The sequence below is a fragment of the Crocodylus siamensis genome, unplaced genomic scaffold (genome assembly GCF_052110815.1).
Source record: "Crocodylus siamensis isolate JL-2025a unplaced genomic scaffold, ASM5211081v1 HiC_scaffold_399, whole genome shotgun sequence".
Taxonomy (NCBI): Eukaryota; Metazoa; Chordata; order Crocodylia; family Crocodylidae; genus Crocodylus; species Crocodylus siamensis.
The window spans coordinates 20,516-31,180 of NW_028324809.1; the positions used below are offsets into that span (position 1 = coordinate 20,516).

Consider the following 10,665-nt stretch of genomic DNA (forward strand, 5'->3'; position numbering starts at 1 on the left):
CTAGGGTCTGTAGGCACTTCCAGAATAGAAAATGAAATCCATAAGAGACAGTGACATGCACATTTGTGGTTAAAAGAAGCAAGGGGAACAGGCAAGCTTTGTTTGTTCACCCAGAAATTATTGACCCCAAAATAAAAGACTAGATCTGTTCAGTTTTGGGGCAGCATCCCAGTCTCTGTCATTTAATGCAGGCATGATACAGTTAATACTTTGTTTATACAAATAAGGTTGGCTGTATATGTATAGACACACACATGCACATACACACATATACACACTTAAATACAAAGGCTAGGAAAATACATACATACATATATATAGATATATCATATATATGGGTGATTAAGTTTACCACATCCTCTGAATCCAGACTGAGGTTTTGCTGTACAGCAGAAAGCCGCACTTACTTCCCGAGGACTGTTCTGGATTCAGAGAAATCCTGACTGGCATCTCCTGAACCATTCCAGGTCTCCACATTTCCATGCCTAAATATCAAAATGAATATTTTAGACAGTTATTATGTCAGAAAGGTAAGGCATTTTATGTCAAAACCTTGCCCAGACAATGAAAATTCAAGATTTCTCTATTCAAACTATCTTAGAGAAAAAAGATGAAGAATATCATTCTCTTTACTCTCCTCCATAATGTCATCCGCCTAACCTTTTATATCAAGTTCATGATGCTGGGGAGAATGGCAATTGGTGCGACTGAATTCAAGCCTAAGAAGCCCTGCCCACCCCGTGCGCTTCAGTCTACGACACAACGGGCGATGTGTTTGAGCGCTGCCTGTACTAGTACCAAGGCTTTGCCCTTGGGGGGAACATTTCATCTGAGACTGTCAGAGGACATCACAAACAGCAGCTATGTCTCAACAATCTCACAAGGCAGGTAAAATATTATCATTGTCCCTATTACACAGATGGAGGAACTGAGAATAAGGAAGTGAGGAGCAGAAAGCAAAATACAGTGAAATAAAGAGATACCTGAGCGAGCTTTTTTAGTGAGTCATCTGAAATTTTCAAGAGAAGTAGTTAGCCCCGTTAGTCTGAAGGCAGGGGGATGACCCACGCAGGGATGAATGGACACCGATTTGACACCCGCTCCAGAAAGACCCACAAGCCTTTGGCCGAGCCCTGTGACGTCCCTGCACGCTCACGGCCCTTACTCTTACCTGCAAACAACTTGGACGCAAAATTGGAGAACAAGAACTCACCCATGGACAGGACTGGGTTAAGTCTGATCTCCACTGAGATGATGGGTTTTTATCCCATTTCCTGGACTTGCTTTTATAAACCTTAGTTCCCTTCATTGGTTAACTGCTTCTTTTCTCCTCCTTGGCCTCTTCAGTCCACTTTCCCCTCGTCTCAGCAGTCCCCCTCTGCCTGCCTCTTCCTCCCCTCTTCCCTCGCCTTTGTATCCAAGTGACTCTATTCCTTTCTGGTCAGTCCTCCTGCTCTCTGCAAGTCCGGTCGCAGCAGCTGAGGAAGGCCGACAAAAGCCTGCACCTCTCTGAGCAAGTTAGTCTCTCAGGTGCCGCCCTGCCCTGCCTTGTGCCACCCCTAGCAGTGGGGGGAAGGGAGCAGGGCCCAACAAACAATCCCTGGATCCTCCAAGTGACTGCACAGCAGAGGTGCTAATGATTTGCAGCAGGCTTTGGGGGCAGGACAGTCAAAAACTCAAGGCAGAATAAAGAGCACTTCTCTACCAGTCTGAACATCGAGATCAAGTAACGCTTCATTGCTAACTCCACCTCAGCTTGGATTCCTTGGAAGTCAAAGTGTTTTCTGTTTGAGATGTGGGATCTGGTGCCCGTGGACATCAGCACTCCCAAAAAAACAGTGCCAGAGACAAGAGCCCCTGGTCCATCTCGTCCGGCTCCACCAGGATTCCCCTGAAAACCAAAGCTGTCGGGGTGCTGTCCCTGCACGAGAGCAGAGCTGGAGGAGTATTGCGGCGCAGGGTGAGGAAGGGACGATGCTTTGTGCCTCGGGGCCTGTGAAATCCCTGTTCTGATCCAGCAGAGCCCGATTCATGGAGCAGAGTTGTGCAGGGGGGTAGCGATAGCCTGGATGTGTTAACGCGGGAGTTTTCCAGCCGTGTGTTCGGCGGTTCGGAGGACTGCTTGCCTCCAGCTCTCCAGCCTTTCCACTGCAGGACCAAACAGTCCAGTTTCCTGACTGGGCTCCTTGTCTGAGGAAGCACTGGGATGGGAGGAGGCATTTCCAACCCTGTTTCAGCTGACTTCGTCAAGCTTGATAGAAATACATGCCTCTCATTTAGCTTCTTAAGTGTGCCTTCTTCACCACTACTTGAGAGCATTTCTTGCCATGTCCCAGCAGCAAAGGCCATCACAGCTTCCTCCACAGCTCTGGGCTCTTACCTGCTGAGGAGCACGGCTAGGACCTCGCCAGGAGAAGCGAAGGCCCTGTATCCGGAGAAAAATGTGCTCATGGTGATGACATCCTCCAGCAGTGTCTACACAGTTTTGCACGGCCTGTGAAACAAAAGATCACAATCATGACATGCCGGGTGAGCAGCCGCCCTGCTCCGACCCAGTGCAAACCCCACGTCCACCCAGCGCCGGAGCGGGGGGTCCTTGATCAGAAGTACCTGTCGGCAGAGGAGCTGGAGAACTAAGTCTTGACCAGATGGACTCAAACACATGTTGTGAAGGAAGAGTGTTAATCCCACTGGTCCAGGCAGATCCCAGAGGTATCCCTGTATTTTGTCTTCCTTTGTCCCTCTTCAAGTTTTACCATTGTGACGCGTGTCGCGTTCTCCGGGGCTCCCCGCGGGCACGTCTCGGCCGCGTCGGCCACACCGCTGCATCAGCCATGGGTGTGAGACCCGGGCTTGGCTCGCACACGACCTGATGGGACTCACGAGGAGGGGCTTCAGCCAGGACTGGCCCCTGCGAGGGTTTCCCTCCAGGACACTGTGACAGCGGATGAGGAAAGGGACTCCAACAACAGCTCCCAACTCACACCATTTCTTGTCCGTGCACAGAGAGCAGACGGCCCAGGTCCATCTCACACGTGTCCCCTGCGGTGACTGTCACCGCTGTGTCTGTAGCCGGGGGCTCCCGCTGGCTCCCAGCTCTGAGCTGGAGACATGCACTGGGTTACTTGCCGCCTCCACTGGGCCTTGTGCTGGTGTGCGTCCTCCCAGGCTCTCAGCATTTCACCACCTTCACGGGCAACTTCCCCCAGTTCCCTTCAAGCCCTTTCCCTTTCTGGAGAACAAACTGTTTAAACAGAGCCGCGTCCTCGACCTCCCTCTTCTGCCTTTGCTCAAGCAGCCCTTTCACCAGGGCGGTGGCTGACGAGGCTCTTTCCATGGATATCATGTGCTCACTGGGCCTGGAGGTCTTGCTCCTCATCTACCATCCTGATTTTTCCTTTCCTGCCTGATTCTTTAACGATAATGATGGTATCTCTTTCGTTTGAGATGACAGCACTGGGAGATGGATGCATCTTGGCTGAATGATTGTGCTCCAGGATTAGTCCCCGAGAGCTCGCTGTCTTCAAACACCGGAAGGTGGCCGCGGAGAGGATGGAGACGTGTCCTGTTTGCTTCAGCCACAGAAAACAGGACAGGGCTGGAGTGGGTTTGGAAATCTATAAAGCAGTAGTGATGTGCTAAACACCTTGGAGATTGGTAGTGTGCTGTCATGAGAACATGTGAAGTCTCCGAGGGCTGATCTGAAGGCTGGTAAAACGGTACGCTTTAAGCACTAATCATAATGTATAGTTCATTGCAGGGCTGGAATTTGCCATTGTGTATATCCGGCAGGGGTGCTTTTGCCCTTTTTTTAAGTGCCAGGAACAATGAAATGTCTGGGGAAACCGCCTCCTCGATCAGGCAGATCTCAATGCCATGGGCAGTGCAGACCTGCAACTCCCAGAGGCGGACGGGATATTGCCTCTTGCAACGTCCAAGCAAACATGAACACGCGTGTGCTTTCCCTACTGGGCGTGAAACAGATGTTTTAATGAAATGTTCAACTTGCACGTTTAGAGACAGTACTAGCACATTGCTCGTCCAGAATGACAGGCTCCGGGTGCAGATCCATGTGTCGTCATCCACACCCACCCCCGCAGGTTCATGTGTATCGGGGCCCTGGGCTACAGCGGGGTGAGGGGGGCCCTTCCCCTCCGGGTGCTGGCAGGGGAGGCTGGGGAGACCCTGCTGGGCTGGTGGTGGGGGCACATGCCCCCTCTTCTCCCTGCTACCTACCTCCCCGTCCCCCATTATGGCTAAATACCCATGAACACAAGTGTGCACACAGACAGGCGCACACTCAACACCAGGGCAAAGAGCAGTGGGTGGACACGGCTGCACGTGCACCCCTGAGCGTGGGGGTGCAGCCCCTACAGAAAGGCACCGCCGCCACTGCCGGCAACGTCTGTGGGGGTCGCCGACCCCTGGTCAGCGCTCGCCCCCCTCTGCCGGCAGCGCCAGCGTCTGTGGGAGCTCCCGCTGACCTCCGCCACTCTCCTCCCACGCCGCCGCGCACACGCGTCCTGCATGACTCACCAGCTCTCTGCACGGGTCATGCCATGAACAGATGCATGAATGCACATGGACAGACACACAGACATGCAGACTGGTGCACACCCCCTCCGCCCGAGTTGCCTGCGGGGGTGGGGCAAACTCCCCCCGGTGCACCCCCGCAGCCCCCCCGCCCCCCGGGGCCCGGGCTCCCGGCGCCGCCCCCCCCGGCCGGGCCCTGCACACGGGGGGGCGGGGGCCGGGACTCGCGGGACAGACGGGCTGGCCCGGGGTGTACCGTGCGGGGGGGGCTGCAGGGGGCGCGGGGCGGGGGGCAGCCCGGGGCAGACGCGGAGAGTCGGCAGTGGGTGCACGAGACCCCGCTGTCTGGCTGGCTGGGTCCCCCCCCGGCCCCACGCCCGGCAGAGCCGGTCTCCCCCCCCCGCTCGCCCCCCCCGCCCAGGTTGGCGCGGAGCCGCGCAGCGGGTGCCCGGGCAGGGCAGGGGCGCGGGGGGGCCCTGGGCGCGCTGGCCGTGGGGGAGGGCCCCGCGGGTCTGCGCGCCCCGGGGCTGGGCTGGCGTGGGTGTGGGCAGCCGCTCGGGCCCGCTGCACCCTCAGGTGGGGGCACCCGCCCCCCCGGGCCCGGCTCCTCCCCCTCCTCCGGGGCGCTCGGGGCTCCGCTTTTCGTCCTGGCGTCTGCTCCCAGCGGTGAGTGCGCCGGGGGCGGCTGGAGCAGCAGGTCGGCCCTGCGCGGGGGCACGACCCCCGATGCCCCGCGGTGGATATCGTTGCGGGGGGGGGGAGCAGCTCGGTTTTACCTCTCGGGCATCTTGGGGGGTCGTGGGGAGCTGCTGGGGGGCGCAGGACTGAGCAGGAGCACTGAGACGAGTTGGCTTTGGCACAGGCGCGTGCAGAGCCGAGCACCGCGGCTCCTGTCCTGGCTGCCTGGAGCTCGACTTTTTATTCCCACTTCCTTTTATCCTTTTCCAGCCGCTGAGATTTCCGCGGGAGGTGGGAGCTGCGGTGGCTCTTCTCGGGCGTGGACGTGAGACGCAGCAGTTCCTGCGCCCCCGGTGCGACGGGCTGGGAGACGGAGGCTGGGATGGAGACGGGGCGCCCTGTGCCTGGGGGGCTGCTCCAGCCCATCCCCAGCCACGGGAAGGTAAGAGCCCGGGGGGTCAGGGGCTAAGGCCCCGTCTCGCAGCCCTGCCTGCACTTCGCAGCCACGACACGATCGCTCCATAAAGCCCCGCTGCTCCGAGGGGTCGCTGCGTCCCCTGCTCCCAGGCTGGGCTGGGGGGCAGATCCCTGCCTCCTTCCTGGCCGTGCGGCGGGGGAGCGGCGCCTGTCAGCCGCCGTGTCCTTATTCACCGTGCACCTGACGGCTCGCAGCGCCGGAGTTGTCGCAGGACAGCACCTCCTCTCTCCGCAGCCCCCTTGTGCGGGTGTCCAAATGCCCCCGCCCTTCTCTTCCGCAAGCGGGTTTCTCTAAACCTGGGGTTTCTTCTCCCCCCGCCTCCCTGTGGGCACCGAGGCCTGTCAGGCTCCCACCAGAATAAATGTGCCACGGCAGATGGAGTCGAGGAGACCCCAGTAGTGTACGGGGAGCCCAGGAGAGGGGGCGGCTTCTGTGCTGTATGCACCCCCGGGGGACGGGCTGGGGGTATGTGCCCCCCAGATCTGTGCATGGGGCGAGGGCAGGCTGGGGCCAGAGCCGGGGGCTGTGTCAGCCTTTCTCTGGTGGGGGGCTGGGGTGGGGCTGTGCTTGGGGCAGGCGCTGGTAGCACCGGGACAGGGGTGTATGGATGGGGCCGCAACCACCCGAAATCTGCTGTAGCCTCCTTATACCCCGCCCCCCCGCAGCGCTGCTACCTGTCCCACCCCTCCTACTCTGAGCCAGCCCGGGCCCAGCCCTGCCCCCAGGAAGAGACCAGCACACCCCAGCCTGCCCCCGCCCCGTGTACAGATTGGGGGCACATGCCCCCCATGCCTCTCCTGGGGGTGCGTAGCTCCCCCTCGCCCCCCCGGATGAGGCACTCGCGGCTCCGTTCTGTGCTGCACCGTGCTCCGCCTGGGCAGCGCCTGCCCCGGTCCTGCTCCTGCCCCAGCCCTGGTCCCCCCCTCACGCTGGGGCCCTCGATCTGCTCCCCCCAGCACACCTGTTCCTCACCCCGTGCGGGTTACAGAAGAGACCGCGTCCTGCGCCGTGCTCCCTACGAGCAAACCCAGCGCGCCCTGCTGTGATCTGATGCCACGAATCCCGTACAGGGGAAGGCGTAGCCGCTCGTGTCGCTGCTCCTATAGTTTCATAGTAGCTAGAGTCGGAAGGGACCTAGGTAGATCATCTAGTCCGACCCCCTGCCTTAGCAGGAAAGAGCACCGGGGTCACCTCTGCAAAGATGTCAGAGATTTCCAACCTCCAGCAATATTTCTGCACAACCAGGGGCCTTCAGCCAACCACACCTTTGTGGCACATGTAAAGGCCATTTCCTTCAGAGAGGAAGGTGATGATGAGCATCCTCTTTAATTAAATTTCCAGCCATCAGGCAGTTTCCTTGTACCTGAAGAAGGGTGTCTGTGCCACAAAGCTGGCAATGAACAATTTTTCCGGCTATCTAGTTGGTGTAATAGGAGATATCACACCTGCCCAAGGAACCGGGCCTGCCCACGTCCTCAGCCCAACACGGCTGCAGCCAACCCCCCTCTCCAGCCGTGGTGCTCAGGAGAAAAGCTGCCGGAGGAGAGATGTCAGAGCAGCCCCGCGTGGCCGTGACTCGGTCGGGGGTCAGCCGTGGGACAGATGGGGGCTGTGGGTTGCAGGTGGAGGTGAGGATCGACTCGATTGCTTCTGTTCGGGGCAATCTGGATTTATTCTAGCAGCTCAATCGTTTGCCATCGCTCTGGCTGCGCGGCTGTTACTGCCGAACTTTCCTGGTGCCGACGCCTTCCGGAGCCGAAGCGCAGGAAGGGCTTGCTAGCAATGACGGGGATTAGACACGGACACAGAGAGGTTGTGAAGTCTGTCTGGGGAGGGGTCGCCGTGGAGGGCGCACAGACATTTCTGGGGCACGGTTCCCACTGGCCTGATCCTGCCCTGAGCAGGAGATAGACGAACTGACCTCCCGCGTCCCTTTTGGCCTCTTTTTCCTACAAGTCTGTGACTAGCTCCAAGTTCGCAGCTGCCCTGTGCATGCATCGGTGTGTTGACTCTGAATCCTAATGAGGGCGGCTCATATCAACGTGGGTAACTGGTCGACCCTTGATCTTCCTAGCAGACATGTCAAACCAGCCGGCTTCTCCCACAGTCCGGAGTTGGCTTTTCCAGGCACCCCAGGGGTTTCACTCCAGCGCTGTCCCAGACATGTCTGCAATGCAGCTGTGTCCTCAGTGCACAATTTGGCAGCTGTTTCTAAATCAGTAATTATGGGGCACTGTACAATTACCTTTTACATAATTAAACAACACAATGGATGCTGTATTGTTCAATGCCACATTTCATTCAGTAATCCCTTTCAGCGTAATCGTGGGCCATGACAGACTGAAAAGATCTGCTCGTTGTAGGTCTCATCTGATCTCAACGCGGTCGTGATCCACATACGAGTGCAACACCTGTACGCTGTTATATTCTCATGTCAGGTCTTCTTCCAAGTGGTCTGAACTTTAAAACAAGAAAACAATCCCACCCTGCGCCCTCCCAGGAGTCGTTGTGCGCTCTGCTCCCATCGCACAGGTTTCCCTTTGGATGCAGCGTGCTCCCTGCAGCTCCTTGGGGAAGGCAGTATTGCATCTGCATGGCGTGTAACTCAGCTGTGGCAGCAACCTACAGAGAAACAAAGTACAGAAATGTACTCTTCATGGCAATATTTTGTGTGGCAAAAGGGAAATTTTGGGGGAAGCCTTTCAAAGAGTGGTGTTCAAATGAGGCTGTCCTCTATAGAGCACTCTCCCTTTAATATCTTTCTCTTCCTGTCTTTATTTCTAACTCTGTGCTCCTTTTAATTCATCTCTTCCCCTTCTGTTTAATCACACTCTTTCCCATTCTCCTCACAGAACAAGCGAGAGCAACAAATCCAGTTTTAAAGTATTGGGGTGTAACATATGAGCAACAGTACACACCTCCTCCTCCTCCCCTCCACATCTGCCTTGTCTTTTTTGGTGGAAAGCTCCTGGGGGCTTTCCCCTGCATCCAGACAGCCCCGAGGGTCAGGGCCGTGTGCTGAGCGGTTTCTTCAGGCTACTGGAAACCGTGCCCATGAGAAGCAGACCTGAGTGGCTGTCCCTTGAGAGATTTAAGTTTTATACTGAGTATTTAGCTGCATTTTACCAGTCTTCCAAATATGACTCTAATTCCAATGATTTGTTTTTTCCAATTTTAGGGTGTAGGCAGTGAATGATGCCAGGAAGGGAGCTTACATTGTCTATGTGGAGAATAAGAAATAAGATTTCTAATGGAAAGTCAGTCCCCAGCTCTGTAGTTAGGCATAGAAAATCCAGAGCTCGAATGACATTCTCCACAGCCTGTTAGGTCAAATCTCAGTATAGTAACTGAGAGCACAGGGTTAATTACTTTTGTTTTAATTTTAACGTAGATGTAGGCACTGCTAACCTCCCTCCTGGCGTGGGTAGTAATGCTGGTGGAGAAGGGAGCGCGGTGTCTCTGCTGGCAACCATTCGAAAACGGGGGCTGTTCGTTGTCACAGGGAGAGCGGACGGGGACAAGGTCGCATGTTGCTGGAAATGAGCCCAAATCCTCGAGATGCCTTGGAGTACGGGGACCAAGTTCAAGTGACCAGTTTCAAGATAAACATAGCCACGGAGCAGTAGATCTCTTCAGAGGTGACATTAAGGTTTAGCTTCTCTTCACTGGCGAACTTTGTTTGTCGATATTTGTTATTTCTCTTCTAATGATTGATTTTAAATGCACGTGTCAACAATGGGCTTAGGGAGAGAGAGGGCTGTTGTCCTCCCAACGCCTGGTCCAATGCTTGCGGCATTACATGAGCTCGGATGCTGCACAGAGGTCCCTTAGGAAAGCGATGGCCCAAGCCAGATGCACACGCTTTAGTCTTGGCACCACAAACTCACTTCTCATCTCCCCCAAGTATGCTGGTGTCGGTATTGTCTGTGATTACAAATGCCACGTGTGCATCGGCAGTTCAGACAAACCGCTCGTTTGTCTTTGTTGCAACCCCTTGCCCTTGATCAACAGCCGGGCGTGTCTTTCTCGAAATGTCTATAGGATCTGAGACAAAAATCAAACCCGTCCTGAAGTGATAAGAAACCTCGATGAGGGATATGGAAAAGAAATACAGAAAGACTCTTCATCGATTCATTCTGTATTTCCAAAGCAGGGTAAAACCTTCCTGTCTGGGGACACAATGCTCGGCTGCCGTGTTGCACAGTGGGGTGTTGCACGTTCCCCGTTGAAGTCATGTTGCTCTCGTCTCTCCCTTTTCTCTTCTCCTCTCCCGTGTGCTGAGTTGTTCTGTTCTTGTACGGGAGCTCCCTGCACCCCTGGTGGGACGGGGACATATCGATCACATGCACAAATACGCATCTAGAGCCTCCAAATTGTTGCGTAGAGCTGGGGCCATGCTGAGCTCGGACCTCTCCCCAGGACAGACCCTTGGCTGACTTCAGTTCAGTGCAGGGAAGCACTGACAACGTCTCTCAGCTGAGGCTCTGCCCCTTCATGGTAGAGGATCCTCTGTCATTTCCTGATGTTGTCTGGAGGGAAAATGCTTTTTTTTTTCAGTTTGGGCAGGTGCCCAGGGCTTCTCTGGGAAGGCTTACACTGCAGTTTAAGGTAAGCCATCGAAGGAATTGCTCCTTGTTGCATAAAACACAACCGACTGAGCACATGTCTGAGGACAAGTCTTGCATTGCACGCTTGGTGCTGGTTAACACATAACAGATGAGGATGTTTCTCAGCTTTCAATGCCGCCTTCTTTCTCAATCTGGTAAATGTGTAATAAAAGCAGCAGTATAAATAGAAAGTGCTTTCCTGTGTAGACGTGTGCAGACTTGTTGCTACAAATGATGGAGGATTTTCATAATCTGTCTATATAGTATAGCACCAATCATCTGTGGTGTAGGGGACATTAGGGGCAGTCACTGTACTGGCCCCAGCAGTGTTTCCTGGGGGAAAAGACATTTTCTGAGGGTGCCTTGAGT

General features: G+C 55.5%; 1 long non-coding RNA gene across 1 annotated transcript; it reads right to left on the reverse strand.

The window, feature by feature from the left end:
• Positions 1-165: 165 nt before the first annotated feature.
• LOC149851712 (uncharacterized) lies at positions 166-10,428 on the reverse strand. The gene is made up of 3 exons (XR_016439565.1): positions 5,310-10,428; positions 1,214-3,572; positions 166-485 (listed from the first exon to the last, which is right to left on the reverse strand). It is a non-coding gene; the product is annotated as an uncharacterized LOC149851712 (long non-coding RNA).
• Positions 10,429-10,665: the final 237 nt, after the last annotated feature.